General features: G+C 42.7%; 1 protein-coding gene across 4 annotated transcripts in view; it reads right to left on the bottom strand.

The window, feature by feature from the left end:
* The window catches only part of RNF152 (ring finger protein 152), a 46,097-nt gene extending 29,393 nt beyond the window's left edge, over positions 1 to 16,704 (bottom strand). Inside the window, exon 1 of one of the 4 annotated variants that reach the window (XM_068236747.1) lies at positions 16,608 to 16,704. The gene's annotated coding sequence lies outside the window, so the exon portion shown is untranslated. Of the gene's footprint in view, positions 1 to 15,176; positions 15,236 to 15,428; positions 15,450 to 15,589; positions 16,514 to 16,607 lie in introns of those variants that run through there. The other 3 variants (XM_068236749.1, XM_068236752.1, XM_068236751.1) reach the window with 3 other exon arrangements.
* Between the last annotated feature and the right edge of the window lie 2,333 nt (positions 16,705 to 19,037).

Here is a 19,037-nt window from a genome sequence, read left to right on the forward strand (position 1 = left end):
CAGATCAAGCAATCATCTGCAGATCTGAAAATCTATCCTGGTGGATCTGATCTGCAGATGAATGTCAGTTAAATCATGTGTGTATGATGATCTGCAGATCTCATAGACTATCATTGCAATTTGCAGGAATGGATTTTTGGCAGGAACAGATCTTTTGCAGATACTGATCTTTTGTGTCTGTACAGCATCTGTGTGTGCAGCATCTTGCAAAGATTTTTTTCTGATGTGGAGTTCAGCTCCATAGAAAAGACTGTGTAGAGTATGGCTCTCATACTACATGAAGGGTGGTAAGATTGGTCTGTGATCTTTCATTTTCAAAATACTATGGTCTGATGTGTGTATGGGGCCTAAGTTACATGACCTGAAAGGTGTGAGAAGTGATGAATGGGACCATAAGAATGTGTGTGTGTGTGTGTGTGTGTGTGTGTGTGTGTGTGTGTGTGTGTGTGTGTGTGTGTGTGTGTGTGTGTGTGTGTGTGTGTGTGTGTGTGTGTGTGTGTGTGTGTGTGTGTGTGTGTGTGTGTGTGTGTGTGTGTGTGTGTTGAGGGGCTAATACATGTCACATAAAAAGCATTTGCTTTTAAAATGAAATCCTGAAAGCTATCTTCAAATGTTGCACTTATGAATCCCAGTTCTCTTAGGGCTCTTTTACACTACAGCCCTTTTTCAGCGTTTCAACGCAAAGTCGAAACTTTGCATTTACCAAGGTAAAATGATTAAGTCCATAGACTTTCATTTTAGCTTTCACACCCTACGCTGCATCTCGATGCATTGCGGTACGACGCACCAGGGAGCATTTTATCGTCGGGAATCAGCGTTTCCCCCTTCGGGTTAATTACTACCACCGCTACTCATCGTTGCAGATTCCCAACGACATGCTGCAGCCTATTCAACGCATGCAGGAGACTGGCTCCTGCACGCTTTGTTTAATGTGAAAGAGGCCTGAGGCTGCTAACAAGACCCCCTTTCAACATGACACAGTAAACCACAATAATCCAGAAGGAGGAAATGCAAATTACATAAGGTTATCAACTCTGTTAGGTTGAAAAATCTTATTATAACAGGTATTCTGATTTATGACTTTTTGAAACCCAGCATTTATTCTTTGCTCTAAAATATTATTTACAGCATATTATATACTACCACCATTTTTTTTTACTAGAACAGCATTAAATTAGTTAATCACAGGAGTTGCAAGCTCAGTACAGAGAAAGCTGGACGCATCGGAACTGGAGATAATGTTATCTTGTGTTTACTTAAAGAGAGTCTGAAGCGAGAATAAATCTCGCTTCAGACCTCATAGATAGCAGGGGCATGTGTGCCCCTGCTAAAACGCCGCTATCCCGTGGCTTAACGGGGGTCCCTTCACCCCCAAATCCCCTCGGTGCAGCGGGGGATCTCTTCCTGGTTGGGGCAGGGCTAACCGCCGCAGCCCTGCCCCACGCGCGTCTGTCAGCACGTATCTCCGCCTCTCCCCCGCCCCTCTCAGTCTTCCTTCACTGAGAGGGGCGGGGAGAGGCGGCGATCCGCCGCTGATAGACACGACTGGAGGCAGGGCTGCAGCCGTTAGCCCTGCCTCCAGGAACGACCAATTCTACGACTGACGTTTGCGGGTGTGGGTTTGGGGGTGAAGGGACCCCCGTTTAGCGGCGCGATAGCGGCGGTTTAGCAGGGGCACACATGCCCCTGCTAACTATGAGCTCTGAAGCGAGATTTATTCTCGCTTCAGAGTCTCTTTAATTGTATCAAGTGAGGAATGTGACACATTCTCTGACTGTGCAGACTCTCCTGAACACAGACAGACATTCAATACAAGATGAATAAAACCAGTTATGTATAACATGCAAAGGCAGTTCTCAGAGCAAAATTGAATATTATGTCAGGGTTTTATACCGCTTTAAGTTTTTGTTTTTTTGTCGGTTTCACTTATGTGAGACAATCACAGAGGTCTGTGGGGGAAACTTATTAATCTCTCTTCAGTCTGTTAACTTACAAGTAAGGCTGTACTGCAGTGTATACTTATTCATATGTTACATGACACTGAAGCCCGCTTAAATGGAACCTGTGGTTGTCACTGTTTTCCAATGGGGTAGTAACACCATATAACATAGACAAGATATACCTGAGGCAAGGGAGATTGTGGTGTAGTGATTTTGGTGTCATGAATAGTGCAGTGTGAAAAAAAACAAAACAAAAAAAAAAACGGATTGTGTCCATTAAGAATAATGGAAGTCCATTACAGCTTATGGTACTTTCACACTAACACGTTGCATTGTAATGGACACCGTTTAGCACTATGTAATACGGAGTGACTCAAGATCTTTGAACAGTTCTCACCTCATCAGTTGCAATGCTTGAAGAGCACACCATGACATGCACAGTAATAGTCAATGAAGATGCACATTGGTAAGTTTCTTCTTTGTGTGCACTACACGGCATGCCACTGCATATTTTGTTTTTGGTTGCATTATATGCACTGTCCACTATAATGCAATGTCCCAGTAAGAAGCAATAAGGGGTGCAAGGCTTGTGCTGCTGTCACCCAGGGGCAATCCTTCATTGGTGATATTAAAAAACTATGTGCTTTACATTGTGGTAATCAATAAACGGATCCTCTCCCCCTGCTAATATATCCTTGTCTTCTATATATTTTTTTTTATAAAATTCAATATAGATATCAAATCTATTAAGAAATGTCTAGAAGTGATTGGGCTGCATAATACAAGCTGCTTTCTGCTGCTCTAAGAGGCATAAAATGTGGAAGCAATATGATTAACATGATGGACTCATTAGAAAACAGGTAAGCCCTAAGTAATCCGCTGTGTATGTGTACAGCATATGGCTGTGCAAACACTGGCAGGGCCCAGTGCAATGTGCAATAATTCAAGGCAACCAGGCCTTTATACCATGTTTGCCAACTATACTTTTACTGCACTTTTTTACTGAACTAACCTGTTATCCACAAGATAAAAAAGGTAATGACGGTGTAAAAATATGATTGTTTTTATTTACAGTAACTGGTCTTTTTTGTTGCCATAGAGCTGTGCATATTTAGGCTCGGTTCACATTGAGAAGGATCACAGACAGCCCAATGGGAGCAGACACTGGAATGTCAGCTCTGATAGGGGTTGTGTCCAGTTGGAGTTCGGAGCAGATGCGTTTTCACCACAGGAAATGATCATGCAGGTTAGGGGTTTGCATTGCAGCTACCACAGTCAGATCAATAAAAAGGTTTAATTTGACTGTCAGTTTTTGCATTCTGCTGCCATCCGGCAAAATGGAAAAAAAAAATGTGTTTTTTTTCCTAAAGTTGTGAAATGTCTAATTATTGTATTAAAATAAGAAAAAAAACCTCTTCAACCTCCAACATATTGAGTAATAATGCCAATCTGAACTAGGACCTTTACCACTGTTATTGCTCCTACATAGTTCTAACCCTTGTGCAATCTCTTTGTGCAGCACACAGTTACCCACTCACGACAAGCAGATGAAAATACACTTACATTTCACACGATAATTTACTTTCTGATAAATGATGTCCCTGTCTGGTCAGTGGACTGGTTACCCATATTCTTTGCTTTTTTTTGTCTACAGTTCCCTATAGAGAACTATACACTAACATTTATCTACTTAGAGACTCTGTAACAAAATTTTCACCCTTATTTCTTCTATCCTATAAGTTCCTATACCTGTTGTAATGTGGTCTGGATTACTGCAGCCTTTTCTAGTTGCACTGTCTCTGTAATATAGCTAATCTTCTTTCTTTGTCAAGCTTTGTTGACCCAGAGAGGAATGCACTGCCTCTGCTGTGATAGGGAGAAGTTATGCACGGCCCCCTCCACACACCCCTCTGCTCTCCTTTGTGTGCTGTGTGTATGAGTCACAGGCAAGCTCTCTGCTTACAGCCAGCCTGTCTGCAGGCTCATAGAGCTGTGATCTTGTGAACAGCTGTGAGCGCAGAGCAATCAGTGCAGAGCCCAGACAAGCAGTAAGGCAACAAGTGGAGTAACATTCCAGCAGTCAAGTCACATTTGAGAGGAGCCTCTGCAAACAGGCACCTGCTCTGATGTATTTCCTGATTGGCAGCCAACTTAATTGTTTACAAAAACAATGAATAAAACAGTGATTTTATCACCAAGAAAGCAGCGGGAGCAGCGAAAATGTCACAGAGGGGGCTAGGAGAAGTCAACAAACAGGCTGGTATGTTTATGTAAGATTTTCACAGTACAGATTCTCTCTGATCATGTGTGCTAAATGTCCCAATGTTATGTACGTGGGAGAAACTGGACAAACTCTGCGCAAACGTATGAATGGACACAGGCACACTATTAATGATACCAAATCTGGACTCCCAGTTGCTACACACTTTCGGTCCAACGGACACAGCATGGATGATCTTCGTGTCACTGCCCTGAAGGGCGGCTTCAAAACGTCAAATGACCGATTAATAGCAGAAACAAAATTTATAAATTGGTTCAAAGCTGTGCAGAAGGGTTTGAATAAGGACAACAACTTTCTATATTGGTATGAGATTGATGATATTTGAACTGTCTAGGCCACTCTAGCTGAACTTGTGAACTAAGAATTTACGATACCTCTGGGTCAATCCTAATACCAGGTCTGTGAGCAATGGAGTAAACAAGGATCCTTATCTTACCCCATTTAGATGGTCTGTTTGAATTAAGGCATCTTATTGACGTATTTATGCTTGAAAAAAATATCTGTTTTCCCTTTTGATGTTGCATGTATATAAGCTGTCTGTACCACCAGCTTGTAAACCTGACAAAGGCTGCAAGGCCGAAAGCTTGTTTATTCTTATTCATTTGTAGTTAGCCAATAAATGGTATCATCCTGATTTAAAACTTCTTGCTTTTACTGATGGCTAACACGGTACAATACCCTACTGCTACTTCTTTAAAGTTGATCATAGCCTATACAGCATTTGGACATTTGCGAATTACCTAAATACAGAAGGTTTTCTCCTCCATCGCCCTCCATTGTATAGGTTGTTTTTTTGTTGAGATTCCTTCAAAAATGATTAACTAAAGCTAAAGTATGCTAACTGCTTTCACTGCAAACAGAGCAGAGCCACAAATCATATGAGGTTCACTTTATACTCAGCAATCTGCTGGGCCCACAGCACACCTGACCTGCTACGATAAACTACAACTTCAGGAATATCACAGCTTGTATCCTACAAGTACTGTAGATACAGTCATGGATGAATGTGGTAATAACCTTCCCAGGTAAAAAAGAACCAATAATTGTCTCTGAAATGGAAAAAATATTTGGCATTCATCATTATTTGTTATATATAAAGCTGTAAATATTTTCCAGTTGAAAAATATGATACACCTTTTTCCTATGTTGATATTGCTTTCAGTAAGCAGTAAAATTCTGATAGATCTGGCAGGTTTTGGACTACTCCATCTCCTCATGGAGGGTTCTCAGCATTTCCTTTGTTCTTTACAAATGCACTCATTGGCAAGGATCTATACAATAATACCAGCCAGCGTCCCTACTCATTTGCACGCTGTTTTGCCAATTGGACTGAGCAACTGCCTTTCAGTAAGTACTTTTGAAAAAGAAGACGCTGAGAATCCCATATGACCAGGGGTGGATATCAAATATAACGAAATGGAGAACAGAGGCGCCAAAAGGATAAAATCAACTATTAAAAAGTTTAAAAATGCTTTGGAGGCAGTGGTGGACTTACCGCCTACAAGCAGACACAAGAAGCTGTGCATTCAAAACAAGTTAATTTTTTTGGTACACTTCAAGGGGATATTCGCAACGCGTTTCACAGGCCTAGACCAGCTTCATCAGGCATTGCCTGATGTAGTGGGTCTAGGCCTACGAAACGCGTTGCGAATATCCCCTTGGAGTGTACCAATAAAATTAACTTGATTTGAATGCACAGCTTCTTGTGTCTGCTTGTAGGAGGTAAGTCCACCACTGCCTCCAAAGCATTTTTAAACTTTTTAATAGTTGATTTTATCCTTTTGGCGCCTCTGTTCTCCATTTCGTTATATTTGCTTTGGAAGTGTCATTTATTCTTCAGTGGAGCATTGTGGCTTATAAATTAGCATTTTAGCCACTTTCACTTGTTTTTTATGTTTTTCCTTCAGCAATGGGAGTCTTCTAGGGTCTCCTTCCACTGAGCCCACTTTTAAACAAAAAATAACAAATTAGACACTGATGGGCCTTAACCTTGGGGTCCAGTTTGCATCTCTTAGGATGTTGTCCTTGGCTTTTGTCCACCATTTTCACAATCCTTCTGCCCATCCCAAGGATGTTTCCTGTTGTGGCCATGTCTAGAGAAGGTGACTACAGCCTCATGGACCTTTAACTTCATAATAATATTTGCAACTATTACCACAAGAATATCAAGCTACATTGAGATGGCCTTATAGCCTTTATCTTTTACATGCTTGTCATTAACTTTCCTTCTGATCTCAAATCTCACTTTTGCTTTCTATGATTCATGTTCAGTGTCAAGCACATGATGGCACCAAGCAGCCGCCAAGTGACTACTTTAATGCTTCTAAATTGCCTGAATGACTAATTGGAGAAAAGTGTGATGATAAATAATGAGAATAGGTAGCTTGAAAAATCCCATCAACCCAACTACGTGTGAACCTTAGCAGAGTTACAAAGAAATTCACTCAGACCTTTTTTAAGATTTTAGATCTTTAAAAGGGGTTCTCGGGGGGGGGGGATGTTTGAAAATAAAAACGGACACTTACCTGGGGCTTCTTCCGGCCCCCTGCAGGTGTCATGTCCCGCACTGTCCTCCTACGATCCTCTGTTCCCCGCCGCCGGCACTGGTCAATTATTCGTCTTACAAAACGAATAGTGCACGCTCCCGCTCTCGTCATCGGGAGCTTGCTGCGCAGGCGCAGTCTTACTGGGATCACAATTACACCGGGACCGGCAGCAGGGAATGAAGGATCGTTGGAGGACAGCATGGAACATACAGCTGCAGGTGGCTGGTAGGAGCCCCAGGTAAGTGTCCTGTTTTATTTTCAAATTCCCCCCCCCCCCCCCCCAAGAACCCCTTTGAAGAATAAGCAATAGTTGGGCCATTATTCAATTCACTTTTTCTCCTTAGTTTCCTCCGAGGAGATCATTTTTCATCTTCTGTTTAAAATAACTTTTCAGTATTCTGCAATTGAAAAGGTACTAAAAAAAGTAGGTGAAAAAGTAGTCACAATTATTCTGAGTACTTTCTTGCTTGCTGGTGGCTTAAAAGGCATTTTATTGATAAGTATGAAAATGTTATCTAGGACAGGGGTGCCCAAACTTTTCAGGGCAAAGGCCATAATGCTGTTATTGAGACTTATTCGGCCAAACTAGGGAAATTAAACACCATTTTTCTGATTGCCGTTAGGTACACTATGCCTGTGACATTTTGTCAAGCAAAACATTCCCACAGGAAATAACCCATATACGGTGTGCAGTTAACATGCCCCTTTTAGTATGCAGGTATAGTGCTACTGACATAGTGGTAGCTGCTAATCAGTGGCTTTTACTGCTGCTAGCATAGTGGTGGCTGCTAATCAGTGGCTGCTACTGCTACAGTGGTGGCTGACAACTACAGGCAAGCAAAGGGGCAGGCAGAGTGACAATACAAGGTGGCCCTTGCATGTTGCACCACAGCTTGGCCAGCATGCCACATGGCATTAACAACTGTAGAGAGCTATGGAGGCCACCAGAAAAGGCTTGGCGGACTGCATATGGCCCCCAGGTCGGTCTTAGGACATGTCTGATCTAGGAGAAAAAGTGAATTGAATAAAGGCCTTGCTTTGATATATTCAATGATCATAAACCAATTGACACCCTTGGGAAGTTTGAACTGCATATAAAAATATCCACTCACAGAAATAGCAACTGAGAGGCACATCAGGGAGCTGCATGGTGGCTTGTGATCAGCACAGAGAACTGTCTGCATGTAGTCCTGCTGTCACCTATATCACCATGGCCAAGCATAAAAAAAGACTGTTCTGTCCCTCCCATCTATGGCTACCCATGCTCACTGTGTACACAAAACAGATGACAGTCTTAACAAATGGTACATACACTGCATTAACCTTTACAGACACGCCCTCCGAGCTGTAGCACCTGATTTACTGAGATGTAGCAGTGATCAATATCATAGAATAATTCATTCCAAGTCTGTACCATGAGTGAAAAGCCAATACATACAGTATATTTAGCAGACTGAAACAACTACTAACAATTACAGCCCTTCCCATTAGACAACCATAGACCTATACATTATAAATCTTGTAACACGATGCATGTCTTGAAATACCCTTTCTCTAACTTGTTTTTAGGTTTCACCAACAAGACATGTTTTGAGCCCTCTTTCTTCGCCGGTATACACAGCACAACAATTGGTAGCTTTACATTTTTAGTACCATACTAGAGCACAGAATATAAAAAGGTTGCCTTGAGCCAATTTTAAAGGATCATTATTGTGAAACATTGCAATACAAATGCTTTGCTTCCTATGTTGCTGTTACTTATCGTAGGTAATAAAAAGCTGACAACTCTGACAGATTTTGGACTTGTCCATCTCCTCATGGGAGATTTTCAGTATAACTTTTATTATTTAGAAAAGCATCCTATTTAAAGAAAAGGTCCGATCAGATTAAAAAAAAAAAATCTACTTACCCAGGGTTTCCTCCAGCCCCAGGCAGAAGTCCTGTGGCCTCGCCTGCAGCTCTGAATACAGCTGGTGGCTTCCGGTACCCTGCGTTGCAGATGCAGACCTCGCTAGGTCGGCATTTTCTGCGTCTGTGCGAGAGCTGCTCGTGGTTGCGCTGACGTGGTCTAGAGTGTACTGCACAGAAAACTACAGGCAACGTCAGTACGACCGCAAGTAGCTCTCGCGCAGGCGAGTAGATGCAAGGAAGGGACCCCAGGCCACCAGCTGGATACGGAGCTCTGGGGAGGGCACAGGACAGCTGCCAGGGGCTGGAGAAAGCCCCAGGTAAGTAGTTTTTTTTATTTGCTTGCATCTGTCCTTTAAAGAATATTACAAAGATGTTAACCAGCTTTGCTGCTTGCTTGCAACTATTTTGGCAGTTGGTCTAAGCAACTGCAGATCAGTATGCTTTTGTAAATAAACAACTGAGAATTCCCCATGAGGAGGTGGAGAAGTCTAAAACCTGACAGGTCTGTCAGACTTTCACTATCCACTGTAAGCAACAGCAACATAGGAAAAGGGTAATTTATAGTGAATTTTACTCTGGAAGAAAACTATCATTTATATGAATGTATTTAACATTTTACAATTTATAGTAGTTGTTCCTTAAAATGAACCTAGTCTCAACCCACAAGATACTAGTGACACTACTGCAGCAACAGAGCTACCTAACTATACTCCCCTGCCACAACCTATCAGAAATAGAATCCTCTTTAGAGCCACTCCATGGTCATGCTGCTTGTGTCCCATTCCCATAGTTCATGCATTCATGTAAGTGACGATGTGCACAGTACACGCTGATGGTGACCATTTCTAAGTGTTGGTGTGAAACCAATCCCGAGGGTGGGTGCAGCATCAGGTGGGTAAAGTGGGCCTGCAGGAAGTGTAGTCATATTAAGGAGGAGGTGGGGCCAGAATAGCACTTTAGATTGGCTGCTTTTTTTTTATGTGTTCTTATTCCTGCAACCCACTCCCTGGTAAATGGGCTATGCAAATAACACCTCTCAGGAGGGTTGTTTCATTCATGAAGCAGCAAAAGTTAAATTGGCTTATGTGCACTAATATTAGCGCAACTTAGTGATAACAGGGTATTCTACACGTGCTACTGGCAGTGTAGCGTGACGTAATGGGTCTTTTCACAGTATCGGTCGTTGCTAAGGAGCACACGCTATGCTGCCAGTAGCATGTGTAGCGTGTCCGCGGGATCATTAAGTTAATGATATTAGCGCGCATAAGCCAAATTAACTTGCGTGAGCCCATTGAACTTGAGCTTCAGCGCAGTAACATTAATCAATCAGCCCCAAGGTCACTATATTCAGACACATTCCCTGTATGTAAATGTTGGGTCTGAAGAATACTGCCTTCAAAGAAAACTGAGCAAAACATTACTCCTCTTCAGTCCATCTCTTTCATGTTCCACATACAAACCTAACATCATTTTATTATTACATTGTCATTTTCCCTTGTTGGTCAGAGCTGCAGTATCTGCTGGCTCTGTTTCACAGGGGCTGCCAATTTGTTTACTGGAAATTCTGGAAATTACCTGGTCTGCAAAGCTGATGTTTTCAAATGCCATCTCACTCATCCTCCCTGTACTAAAAAGCTATTTTGTACGCTTCTGAACTCCAATAATGGACCACTATGTTTTGTTTTTATTTTCTTTAATATATTTTTGTACGTGTGCATATGGAAAGGCTTTTCTCCAAGAGTAAAATGCACTATAAAATTACTGTACTTGTTTCCTATGTTGTTGTCACAGAAAATAGTACCACCAGGTACTGTTTGGCTTACTGCGTAGTCACCGCTGTTCTTGTACGGGTGCAGTACGGCCACACTTATGCATTGTGTGATGTGGCCGTACTGGTACCTGTACATGATGTGGTTGCAATCCGAAATCCCGAAAACATTTTCGGGAACTGTGCTTGGCAACGGTTGAGGCGGAAGAACTGCAGAAGAGATTAGAAGCTAGGGGCTACCCTATAGATCTCCTGGAAAGAGAGAAGAATAGAATAAAATCAAAACCAAGAATAGAAATATTGAACAAAATTAGGTCAAGAGCTAGGACTGCTAAAGACAATAAAGGGGAACCTCTAAGATTTGTTACCACTACTGGTTCCCATTGGTCTAGTTTACAAGAGCACCTACAAAAACACTGGCATGTGATGATGTTAGACGAAAGATTAAAAGCTATAGTGGGGAAAGACCTTACATGACAGCTAAAAAAGCTCCAAACCTAAAAAATAAATTGGTAAGGTCAGAGTACAATAGTAAAAAAAAAAAGGAACATGGCTCCAAGACTACCCAAAAAGCAGTGGGATGTTTAGTTGCGGCAATTGTAGGGTCTGCGGCTATGCAGAAAGAACTAAGGTCTTTAGGATTGCAAACAAGACCAAAACGTATGTGATCAGAGATCTGGTAACCTGTGCTACTGAACGGTTAGTCTACTGTATTGAGTGTCCTTGCGGCCTACTCTATATTGGAAAGACCAAGAGAAAGTTGGGAAAACGTATTGGTGAACATCTAACCAATCTAGAGAAAGCTGATAAAGATAGTCCATTAGGACAACACTTTAAAGATTTTCATGGGGGTATCCCCACAGGCCTTCGCTTTAAAAGGAATAATAAAACAAAAAGTCTCAAATAGAGGTGGTGATGTGGAGAATGATCTCTATAAAATTGAAGCTACATGGATATACAGACCGGGCACAAAAATTCCTCAAGGTCTTAACTCAGATTTGAGTTTAGCATATTTTTTGTAGCTTTGGCAACAATGGGAATATTACATATCCTTGAAAAAAATGGTGTGAACTAGGTCCCCTTTCCGGAAAACAGTGTGAACCAGGTATCTGTGAAATTGGAACTGTTCCCCTTTAAGGCTTGCATAATCTGCTATAACCCAAGGCAAAATTAGTTATTAAGTTCTAAGGAATAAAGAAATATTATGTCTCGTCTAAGAGAAGAATGAGATATTAATTCCTACAGATTCTTATATGTTGAAAACAGCAGGATTCTGAGGTTAATAGAATCAGCGTAAACTGATGTTGATGCATGAAGAAGGTCCCTCCCTGTAGATCTGTCCGGCCCCTTTGACGACTTAAATAAAAGGACTAGCCACGACATACTACACAACCCTCCATCGCCTTGATAAAGTCCCGTGGGCGGGGCAAAACGCGTCAGCGGGAGGAGCCTGAACTGAAGTGAGCACTCACGTGACCCTCGGACGCCGAAATACAATTCTCATGTCATGGCCGGGAGCCGCACATGGAGGTGATAGTATACGCTAGTGCCGAGCTAGAGAAAGCAGAAGCTCGCTCTCACGAGCTGGAGCACTGCAGGCTAGGCAGCGTGACATGACGGATGGGACAGTGGCTAAGTGACGGGGAGAGACTTCTGGAGGCACAACACTCAAGGAGCCGTGAGTTTTACTACATGCCCTGCGGGGAATTGCACGTAACAAACTGTGTCTGAGGGACTATGCCATACAACTGGGTTCACACCACTGTTTCAAAATAGATTGGAAACCAACTATACAAAGGTCCTTTTCGCTGATTGAGTTAGGAGCAGCAATCGTTAGAGACTGCAATCACTACGCAGATTAGACCTGCATAACCAGAGGGCTTTTGCCCATGGACGTTTGAAGTGCATTATGATATTAGTTGTAGCTGCAGCTCCATAGAGGCCGCAGGGTGTGCGTCGGTGGTGGGTCCACCTACACACTCACCTTACCAGTGGTAAATACGGTTGGCATAGGCTCAGGCTGGGCGACCAGTTGTCTGCAATAACCGGATTGTGAGAGGTGGAAAAAAATGGGAAGGAGTGCTCCCTCCAGTTCTGTATTTTTAAATAGGGGAAACCCAGCTGCTGTGTTGTCTGTCATTTTTTGTACGAATAAAGTTTTCTATAAGCACATGAAGGGCCGTCCAGGGTTTATTTATTATGATTATACATTCTGTTGGTATTCCTGGCTTCAGAAATACTGGCATCCTTGAGTGCTTCCAAAAACCAGGGTCGGAGCTACCATAGGAAAAAAATAGGCAATTGCCCCAGGGCCCCAGAGCCTGTAGGGGCCCCCAAGGTGTCCCTCCCCCATCTTAGCTGTTGCTCCCCAGGGACTCTGCAGAGTCTGTTAAGTTGAAAGGTGATTGAGGGAGGGTCAGCAGCCAGCTCAGGGGCCCAGGAGGGAAATGTGGCTGCAAACAAAGGGCCTCTAATGACGCTTTTTAGTCGGGGTGTCTGTTGGGGGGCCCCCAGGCTAATTTTGCCCTAGGGCCCAATTGTTACTTGAACCGGCCCTGCCAAAAACAGGTGTATTCATAGTGCGAATGTGTGAGCCTAGATTCTGAAGTACTCTGGGATGCAAGTACTTCCAAAACCTGCACAAGGAGTGCTGAAGAGGTGTTTGAGGTAAAATAACTTCAACAGGCGACAACACTGGAATGATGGAGGTAAGTATTTAACTTTTTTTCTGACCTGCTTCAGGTTCACTTCAAATAAGTCTGCAAAAACCCACCAAAAAGAGTTTAAACCAGGCCTCGCTTTGTCATGTATCAAAAAACTTTATTGTAGAAAATTTACAGCAATCACAAACTGACTCAAGAGAAATCTAATAAAATAAAACCTTTAAATTAAAGGTAAACAAAGGTATTTGTGGAATTGATTTGTTGAGGGGAACTTACTGTCTGCCTGACTTTTGTATGCAGCTGTTAAGTAACACTATGCACAGCTATGCATCTAATTCATCGATGTTCAGAGGTGCAGTTACAAGCAGCACGACACAAACACTGCCATGTCCTAGTACACTGGTACATACTATTACATTCGTTTGTTTTTTTCAATTTGAAGAACCTGTACCTAAACGTTTACTTTAGCCTGGGACATAATCATGTCTCCCTTATGGAACACAAAATATGGGAAGAAGACCCACCTAACCACACCTCGTCCATGCTTTCTAACAGTCCATAAACAAGTTGTATAACCTAATCTGTTATTATGGAGGACTAAGGAAAAGAAAGAAATGGCTCAGTTTGATACTTCTAGCGTTCTCCCCAATTGACAATTTTAACTGAGCATATACCAGGGATAAAACTGGCTAAATGGTAAACCTAAAACAGGTGGTCTAATACTAACAAACAAGTCCCCTTCCAGGAGATTGTCTAAGTTGAGTCATACAGTATGTAATACACAAGGTGAGATGTAAATAAATGATTTTTCAGACAACTCGGGATTTGGACATATAGTATAAATGTTTTTATTGTGCTTTTAATGTGTTTTAAACTACTTAAAGCAGTTTATACAATAATGTAATGTAACAACAACAATATGTAATAACAAAAACAGTACTGTGCATTTTATACATGGAGATAACTTTGTCTGTATGTATGAAACGCTGTAACTCAAGTCGTTTGTAGGTAGTGGACTGTCTGTACTGGGTCAGCTGAGAAGATGTAGAGATCAACAGACAAATGGCCCTAAGAACAGACTATAAAAACAGCTAAAGAATGTAAAGACGAGTAGGTGGAGCTAGGTAGGGCCTCTGAAATATGCACAGCCTCAACCATTGAGAAGGTAGGATCACTATCATGATGGAAGAGGTAATGGAATACAGCTACTAAGCTCACATTGCTGCTGAGGTCTGAGTATTGCAAACCTATAAAATGTAACAAAAACAGAAAAAACAGCAGAGAGGGACTTTCTCATCCTGTCTCAGTGTGACAGAAGGTGATTTGCACACAGCATGACATATAAACATTTACAAGATCCTAAGTAGTGTCTCATATAAGCAGTCAGTTGCTTTCACTATGACCCGCTTCTTAGTATTTTGAATCAGAACAAGTTTTAGCACTGTACAAGAATGCTGCTGCCACTGTCTCCATAAATGAATTTCACATTTCTACATCCTGTTTCACAAGCCAGCTGCAAATAAATAATCCCTTTGTCAATTAAGCAGCAATGAAAGTCAGCCGTAGTTAACGATCTACTACAAATACCTCTCAAGTGTTTATACTTCTGCAAGGAATGTACATATGATGTTTATTATTATTATTATTATTATTATTATTATTATTATTATTATTATTATTATATGTTGTACAGCTGTATCCCCAACAAATACATTCCAGCTTTTAATTGCCAGAATTACCTGACAAAAATCATATTTGTTTATGAAGATTTCATGAAAGGTATGCAAGTAAATATTATCATTTACAACAGATCAGTCCTTAGAGCTGGCTGGCTGGCTATGGTAAGAAGAAACAACTGTGCTCTAATCTGAGATACAGGCTTGTGTAAAAAGTGTAGACAAAACAAACATGCCACTACACATGCAACTGACCAGTAACAGTTAAAGTGTACAGGATGCAGAAACTGACACACACAGCACAACAACACATTCAACACACTGCTGTCTTTTTAAATAGGTAAAAGAGCATCAGAGTATCTAAAGCTATTCCAGTGTTCTTCATACACACCTTTGTATGCACCAGATATGCCAAGATAATTTCTTCCCAGGCACAGAGGCACAGTGATGTATTCCAGATGTGTGCAGAACAGCAGTGTTCCCTTTCCACATTCAGTGCCAGATCCTACATTCTTCAACTATGAGATCATGCACAGCTCCTCTCTCTCTCTCCTTCTTATTTTCAGTAAAACATGCAGTCTGTTGTGAAAACAGACACAGTGCACAGAACACACCACTGTATATCAATACACACTATACATACGCCACTGAGTCTTCCTTGTTTCTAGTTTACACATCAGCTTTGGGACCTTAGGAAATGATGCAGCAAGGTGGAAAAGCAAGCTGTTTGTGTATAAGGACAAGGCACACAAGGTCTGGCTGGCTGGACATGATCATCTAGCAGAGATGAGCAGTGGACATTACCTGGACGTGTCATCATAAGTATTCCATGCTCCTCAGCTCCTGCATGATGAGATCTGCTGGTGCTCTGTGTTGTGCAGGCGACAAGCAGGAGGCGACAAGCAGTGACAGGCTTTGTTCTGGCCGCAGTGACAGCAGCAAACCCAATCATCACATCCTCACCCTCTCTCACTAAATGACTGTGCCTATGAAGCCAGCGTTATGTATAGCTGTCAGATTGCTGCCTGCTGTACTGACTCTACGGATTTGATTGTCACTTACACACAGCTCTCCTCCATGGGCTGATTGTATCTGATGGAAAACGGATATCCTGGAGTACAGCATAGGTATGCCATGATCATCTGTACAAAGTGCATACTCAATGCAGGCAATAGAGAGCCCATAGAGGATACTGCTGCTGCAGAGGTAGCATCAATAGCTCCATTCTGCACACAAGGCAGCCCAGGGGAGAGGCGAGTTATAGTGGAGCCCATGATAGCAGTATCTAGATGTATAACCCGCACCGGTTGGACGTTGTCCATCTTGGATCCCCAACACATCCCTCAGACTGTCTATCCTAGGCTTTACATTGTACTGCCCAAACTCCCGTGGAGCAAATGGGTAACAGAGCATGGAGGACATCACCGGACTTCAGTCGTGCCTTGCACTCAGTGACATAATGCCAAGCCCAGGACAGCAAGTACCAACCACTTTCTATGAAGCAACTGGCTTCCAGCCCCTGCAAGGTGACGGTGTGCCAAGCGTCGGATAGCAATGGCACAAGTCTCTGCAGGGAAATAACCATTAGTGCCTGTTAGACAATAGTGCCTGTTAGACAACGAGCTGCAAGTCCCCTGGTAGTGTCCTACTGGCAGAGAACGATAACAAGCTCCGAGCCCCTAGGCGGTGAGATGCAGATCAGTGGGCTGCTGTAGCACAGACAGGAGCCTGCCCAGCTGTAACATGTTATTCCCCATGGGGTAGAGCGTTCCCCCCAGCGCAGCAGCCCATGTCAGGTCATCAGCAGGAAGGTCCAACTCACCTGAACATGGTCTCCTGCACACGCAGCAGGACTCCCTCCTCGCACTGGCAATGACAGCTCGCAGCGTTTTGTTTGTGTCTGGGCTGATCCCTTCTTCTCACGCTACAGACTAGAAGAGGAAGGGGTGTTGCTTTCTTTTTCCCCTTCTGAACTTCTGCCAGTTTGTTTCAAGAACGACTCGCACAAATATGAACTTCTCATTTTTATTTGCTTTTTCATATACAGAAGAAATAAGAACGTTGATCTCTGCTCCGTTAATTTGGTGACCTTGTTTATATGGCATCTTGTTTTTGTTTTTTTTTGTTTTTTTTTTCACAGCGTATACTGTTTGCAACAAAGAGAAGTAGGTGGTATCCTACTTATTCAAGTGCCACACCCCATCTTAGCCAAATATAATTCAGTGCAATATATCAGAAATGCAAAAAGCCTTGAGCAATATCATGCATATTTAAATATGTATGCATGTTCTAAATTACTTTCACAAAAGCGTGCGAAAGAAAAATCTTGGCATTCTTTTGTAAAGACAAGTTGGGGAATGCAGTTGACGGTACCCAAAATCAAATCTCAGTGCACTCATGTGTAGCTAATTTTATTACCATTAACATTTTATTAACATTATCATGTGTAGTTAATTTTATTAACTTCTTGTGTCAAGTCTTGGACTTTGCTTTAAAGTGGTTATGATTGAATATGAACTACCCTAGTACCCTGTTTTTCTCAATAAAGCTGGGCGCACACTATGAGATTTTGTGACTGATTTACTGTCAGATCGATTATTTCCATGTCCGATTTGCTTTCCGATCAATTTCCGAGCATTTTCCGATCGATTTCTCATTAAAAGCACAGAAATATATCGGAAAATGCTCGAAAATTGTTCAGAAAGCAAATCGGACATGTTGGAAATAATCGATCTGACAGTAAATCGACCAGAAACTCTCATAGTGTGTACCCAGCATAATGCTGGGCATACACGGACCGATTTTGCGCTGGTATCGAGCCAGTGGCTCAATGTCGGCGCGTCACCGCTCGTCCGCGCGTGGGTGTGGATCGATTGCCGCTCCTCCCCGCGGGAGCAGCTAATGAGCCCCTCGATTCTTGCCATTGTTCTCCCCGCCAGTATTGAGCGCAGTATTGATCCTTTGGGGTATCGGACACGTTGGATATTATCAATCGAGCCATCAGGTTCGATTGATAAGCCTCCCTCCTGTCCGTTTATGCCCACCATAACACAAGGTCTACACCTCTGTAACTCAGAACATTAGCTAGTGATTATTTCTTTCCAAGGACTTAACAATAGACCCTGCGAAGGGATGCAACCGCAGGGGGGCCCAGAAGCAGCAAGGGGCCCCATGAGGGGAGAAATTTCTTTTCCCTTTCCTGAGAGACTGACAACTAAAGGCACTAAGAGAAAAAAAAACGTTATGCTCTCAATGCAAACAATTGTTCTAATGACTGCATCTGCTCAGCCACTGATAATAATACAAAGTTTTGTAGACAGAGATTCCTGGACAGTCCCTATTCAGTGTGCAGCAGGCTCTTGTGTACAGCCCCCAACCCCCACCCTCTCTACCCTCCCCAAGTGCTGTATACTGTAGTGATGCTAGTGAAGTCTGCAGATCCAGTTCTGCTCCATCAGAGATGGACAGAGTGGGTGTAATAAGCTGAGGCTGGGAGCACACTCGTCTGTCGGTTTTCTGTATGTGTTTTCTGCACACCACGGGCTCGATTCACTAAAGTGTGATAACTGCTATCACAGCAGTTATCACGCCAGGGTGCCGCGTGCAAAAGCTAGCACGCAAACATCGTTACTTCGCGTGATAAGCAAAGGTTTGCGCACAATCACATGTGCTTTTCACATGAAAAGCGCATGTGATCGCGCGCAAACCTTCACTTTTCACACAAAGTAACGCTGTTCACGCGCTAACCTTTGTTCACGGCAGCTTGCGTGATAACTGCTGTGATAGCAGTTATCACACTTTAGTGAATCGAGCCCCATGTGTGTTTGTATGTGTGAAAACATACACGCTTCATCACAGAAGCTAATGTAATTAATAGAGAAAATGTGTGCAATACTTCACTGCTGTCTGTTTTTACCATGTCTGCATGGAGTAAACACATTCAAGTGTGCACTAGCCAACTGAATGACATTGGTTCTCGGTTTCACTGTGCAGAAAGAGGGGGGGAGGGGCTATGATTAAAGTGGGGGCCCAGTGATTCCTAGTTACGCACCTGTTTCTTTCTGCAGTTTATTAACAAGAACCATTGGGCAGCACGGTGGCGTAGTGGTTAGCTCTCTCGCCTTGCAGCGCTGGGTCCCTGGTTCGAATCCCAGCCAGGGCACTATCTGCAAAGAGTTTGTATGTTCTCTCCGTGTCTGCGTGGGTTTCCTCCGGGCACTCCGGTTTCCTCCCACATTCCAAAAACATACAG

Source organism: Hyperolius riggenbachi, chromosome 5 (assembly GCF_040937935.1).
Source record: "Hyperolius riggenbachi isolate aHypRig1 chromosome 5, aHypRig1.pri, whole genome shotgun sequence".
Taxonomy (NCBI): Eukaryota; Metazoa; Chordata; class Amphibia; order Anura; family Hyperoliidae; genus Hyperolius; species Hyperolius riggenbachi.